A 5,731-nucleotide genomic window follows, 5' to 3' on the forward strand; every position below is an offset into this window, starting at 1 on the left:
GGCATACCATGGCCTGTGGGCCAGATATGGCCCATCATCTGTTTTTGTGCAGCTTGTGAGCTAAGAGTGTTTTTTTTGACATTTTTAACTGGTTGAAAAATGCAAAAGAAGAAGAACATTTCATGACACGTGAAAATTACGGGAAAGTTTTGTTGGAACACAACCCACCTGTTTGTTTATATGGTGTCTACGGCTGCTTTTGTGCCTTCACAGTGGACTTGAGTCATTGGAGAGATGCTGTAAGGTCTGCAAAGCCTCAAATATTTGCTATCTGGCTCTTTTTGGAAATTTTTTGTAGACTGCTGATATAATAAATAATGAAGTGGTCATACGACGTATATTTGTAGCCATTAAAATGATATTTGCAATTAACTTTTAGTAACGTAAGAAAATACTCAGAACATCTTGTTAAGTGAAAAAAAATCTAGGACCGAGCTATTTATACCAGAATTTCCCAAGGAGTATTCTGCTGGATAATAATAGAATTCATACAATGAGAAATCCGAGTTTAAAAAAATTATGCAGGACTTCTCATGGCTTTCACTACGCTACTTTGCAGAGTGAATCGCAGAGGGAGATTATGGTCTTCTGCATTCCCCAATTTTTTGGTTCACAGATCCCAATGTTCCATGGAACATAATCTTGGAAATGCTGGTTTATATACAATGGCTTCCATTATTCTAAAATATATTTTACGTTCACATGCACACACAAGAGAGTGATAAAAATAGGTCAAAATGTTGATTTACTTCTCAGTGATAGGATTATAGATACTTTTGGGGGGGCTGTATTCTTACGTATTTTCTGGAATAATCATGAATTAAATCTTGCAATTAGAAAAAAATGTTAATAAGAAAACAATATGGAGTGATGTCTATTAAAGGAAGAAGATTCTGGAATGAAAATAGAATTTTGAGTGAATTATAAATATACAGAATACTGTGTACTTGCAGGAAAATGTCAAGTTATTCTCATTTATCCAGTCTTTTTTCTCCCCTGCCACTCTCCTTTTTACCTAGGTATATATGTGTGTACATATTTAGGTATACATAACTTAAAATGACTGTCTAGGTAACTTAGGACAGGTTTCCACATTTTAATATAGAAGCTAATCTTGTGATTTCGCCTCCAATTAAGTAAGAATCATCATTTCCTCCCAGTCAGTCAAACTGGACTAGTTTCATTTTTTAAATAAACTCTTTATTTTGGAATAACTTTAGATTTACAGAAAAGTTGCAAAGCTAGCACACAGAGTTCCTGCACAACCTTTACCCAGCTTCCCCTAATGTTAACATCTTGCATAACTGTGGTACATCTGCCCAAACTGAGAAATTAACAGTGGCATGTTACTATTAACTAAACTCGAGAGCTTTTATGGGTTTCCACCAGTTTTCCTATTGCTCTCCTTTTGCTGTTCCAGGATCCAATCCAAAAAACCACATTGCATTCAGTCAATTGGTTCCTTTGGATTCAGTGGAAACTTTTCAGAATGAGCTCCAGCTCTCCCAACAAAGTCCAGGACCAGATGGCTTCACAGGTGAATTCTACCAGACATTTAGAGACGAGTTAACACCTATCCCTTCTGAAACTATTCCCAAAAATTGCAGAGGAAGGAACATTTCCAAACGCATTCTATGAGGCTACCATCACCCTGATACCAAAACCAGACAGAGGTATCCCCAAAAGGAAAATTATAGGCCAATATCACTGATAGATGCAAAAATCCTCAACAGAATACCAGCAAACTGAATCCAACGATACTTTAAAAGGATCCTACACCATGATCAAGTGGCATTTATCCCAGGGATGCAAGGATTTTTCAATATTCACAAATCGGTCAATGTGACACACCACATTAACTAAAAACCATCTGATCATCTCAACAAATGCAGAAAAAGCTTTTGATAAAGTTCAACATCCATTTATGATAAAAACTCTCTAGAAAGTGGGAATAGACAGAACATACCTCAACATAATAAAAGCCACATATGACAAACTCACCGCTAACATCATACTCAATGGTGAGAAGCTGAAAGCATTTCCTCTAAGATTGGGAACAAGACAAGGATGACCACCATTGCCACTTTTATTCAACACAGTCTTGGAAGTCCTAGCCACAGCACTCGGAGAAGAAAAAGAAATAAAAGGAATCCAAATTGGAAAAGAAGAAGTAAAATTGTCACTGTTTGCAAATGACATGATATCGTACATAGGAAATCCTAAAGACACTACCAGAAAACTACTAGAGCTCATCAATGAATCCGGTAAAGTTGCAGGATACAAAATTAATATACAGAAATCAGTTGCATTTCTATATACTAACAAGAAAATATCAGAAAAAGAAATTAAGGAAGCAATTCCATTTACTACCACATCAAAAAGAATAAAAATACCTAGGAATAAAACTACCTAAGGAGGCAAAAGACCTGTACTCCAAAAACTATAACAAGCTGATGAAATAGACTGAAGAGGACAAACAGATGGAAAGATATCCCATGTTCTTGGATTGGAAGAATCAATACTGTTAAAATGGCCATACTACCCAAGGCAATTTACAGATTTAATGCAATCCCTATCAAATTACCAATAGCATTTTTCACAGCACTGGAACAAAACAATTTTTAAATTTGTATGGAAACACAAAAGACCCCAAATAGCCAAACCAACCTTAAGAAAGAAGAACAGAGCTGTAGGAATCACAGGCCCTGATTCCAGATTATACTACAAAGTGACAGTAATCAAAACAGTATGGTACTGGCACAAAAACAAACAGATCAGTGGAATAGGATAGAAAGCCAAAGAATAAACCCACGTATTTATGGTCAATTAATCTACAACAAAGGAGGCAAGAATATACAACAGAGAAAAGACAGTCTCTTCAATAAGCGGTGCGGGGAAAACAGGACAGCTACATGCAAAAGAATGAAATTAGAACATTCTCATGTACAAAAATAAAGTCAAAATGGATTAAAGACCTAAATGTAAGACTGGATACTATAAAACTCCTAGAGGAAAACATAGGCAGACCACTCTTTGACATAAACTGCAGCAATAGTTTTTGGATGTCTCCAGAGTAATGGAAATAACAGCAAAAATAAACAAATGGGACCTAATTAAACAGAAAAGCTTTTGCACAGCAAAGGAAGCCATAAACAAAATGAAAAGACAACCTACAGAATGGGAGGAAATATTTGCAAACAATGCGACTGACAAGGGAATCTTATGGTTACTGGGGGAAAGGAGGTGGGAGGGGATAAATTTGGGAGTTTCATATTTGCAAATGTTTACCACTATATATAAAAATATATAAAAAACAAGTTTCTTCTGTATAGCACAAGGAACTATATTCAATATCTTATAATAACCTTTAATGAAAAAGAATATGAAAATGAATATATGTATATATATGCATGACCGGACATCATGCTGTACACCAGAAATTGACACATTGTAACTGACTGTACTCCGATAAAAAAGCAAAAAAAATTAATTTCCAGAATATACAAACAGCTTATATAACTCAATAACCAAAAAACAAAACAAAACAAAACAAAACAAAACCCAAAAACAACAACCCAGTCAAAAAATGGGCAGAGAACCTAAACGGACATTTTTCAAAAGAAGAAACACACGGCCAACAGGTACGTGAGAAAATGCTTAACATCACTAATTATCAATGAAATGCAAATTAAAACTACAATGAGGTATCACCCCACACCAGTCAGAATGGCCATCATTAAAAAGTGTATGAATAAGAAATGCTGGAGAGGGTGTAGAGAAAAGGGAACTCTCCTACACTCTTGGTGGAAATGTAAATTTGTACAGCCACTATGGAGAATAATATGCAGGTTCCTTAAAAAACTAAAAATTGATTTACCATATGTCTAGCAATCCCACTGATGGGCATATATCTGGAAAAGATGAGAACTCTAATTTGAAAAGATACATGCACCCCAATGTTCATAGCAGCACTGTTTACAATAGCCAAGACATGGAAGCAACCTAAATGTCTACTGAAGGATGAATGGAAAGAAAGATGTGGTGTATATATACAATGGACTATTACTCAGCCATAAAAAAGAAATAATATCATTTGCAGCAACATGGATGGCCCTAGGGACTATCATATTAAGTAAAGTAAGTCAGACAGAGAACGACAAATATCGTATGATATCGCTTATATGTGGGAAGAGTAAACTCTATGTCATACGTGGAATCTAAAGAAAATTATACAAATGAACTTATTTACAAACCAAAACCAGACTCATGGACATAGAAAACAAACTGTGGTTACCAAAGGGGAAAGGGGGAGGAGGGATAAAATAGGGGTTGGGTTAACAGACACACATTACCATATATAAAATAGATACACAACAAGGACCTACTGTATAGCAGTATAATATCTTGTAATAATCTTTAATATTTAATATCTCATAATAATATATAATGGAAAAGAATCTGAAAAAGAAAATATATGTGTGTATATGTGTGTGTGTATGTATGTATGTGTGTATATATATATATATATATATATATATATATATATATATATATATCACTGAATCACTTTGATTTACACCTGAGACTAACACAACATTGTAAATCAACTATACTTCAATAAAAAAATTTTAAAAAGAATGAGCTCCATCTCAATTTTGTGATTTATAAAGCACTAAATACAGGTGAAGTATTTGGCTGTCCCTTATTAAATTTCTGTAAGTGGGCAGGAGGTATCCAGGAGACCCCCTGCTTGTGTTTCCAGACTCTCCACGGCCTCTGCTCTGGATAAAAAGCTTTCAAATTTGCAAGGCATTTTGACAGATCTCTCAATCCATCATCCTGATCACCCCATGAAGGAGGCAAGGCAAATGAAATTTTGTTTTTTCCCATGTCACTGATGAAAAAGTTGAAACCTGGAGACAGTACAACCTGTGCAGTCACTGCTTAGGAGGGACTTGGGTTTGGTTTAATGTTCCGCTGAAACCTTTATGAAATTCTTAGTTTATGAAAAAGGGGCTCTGCCTTTTCCTTTTGCCCTGGGTCGTGCAAGTGATGAAGCAGGGCCAGCCTGGAGAGCTTGCCTTGCTTACACGAGGGCACCTAGACTTGGTGTAGTGGAGTGGATTTTAGTGCTTTCTGACGTAGAGTTTACTTCCTTCTCCTACACTATGTTTCCATCAAACTTGGGACCTGTGTCTTTTTTTTTTTTTAATTGAAGTAGAGTCGGTTTACAATGTTGTGTTAGTTTCTGGTGTACAGCATAGTGATTCAGTTATACATAATGTATATACTTTTTCAGATTTTTTTCATTATAAGTATTACAAGAGATTGAGTGTAGTCCCCTGTGCTATACAGTAGGGCTTTGTTGCTTATCTCTTTTATATACAGTAGTTAAAAATATGGAACTCTTCTCAAATTTGTGTGTCATCCTTGCAACAGGGGCAATGCCAAACTTCTCCGTATCGTTCCAATTTTCGTATGTGTGCTGTCGAAGTGAGCACGAGACCTATGACTAGAATCCAGCCTCATGGTCTGTTCCCTTAATTTCCCCGAACTTCACTTTCCTGGCTCTGGATCAATGCCTCAGCATTTCTGCATGTAATTTTTGTCTCGATGGTTGTGATTTCTGTTTTAAAACAAATCAATCTGAAAACTTGCTTACCTCCGGGTTGGACAAACTGCACTGCTAATTTATGTTCATAATAATTTCCTGGTAGTGGCTACTGCCTCA

General features: G+C 35.8%; 1 non-coding gene across 1 annotated transcript; it reads right to left on the reverse strand.

Moving 5' to 3' along the window:
* Positions 1 to 5,393: 5,393 nt before the first annotated feature.
* LOC123620030 (U6 spliceosomal RNA) lies at positions 5,394 to 5,501 on the reverse strand. The gene has a single exon (XR_006728743.1). It is a non-coding gene; the product is annotated as a U6 spliceosomal RNA (small nuclear RNA).
* Between the last annotated feature and the right edge of the window lie 230 nt (positions 5,502 to 5,731).

Source organism: Camelus bactrianus, chromosome X, assembly GCF_048773025.1.
Source record: "Camelus bactrianus isolate YW-2024 breed Bactrian camel chromosome X, ASM4877302v1, whole genome shotgun sequence".
Lineage (NCBI taxonomy): Eukaryota > Metazoa > Chordata > Mammalia > Artiodactyla > Camelidae > Camelus > Camelus bactrianus.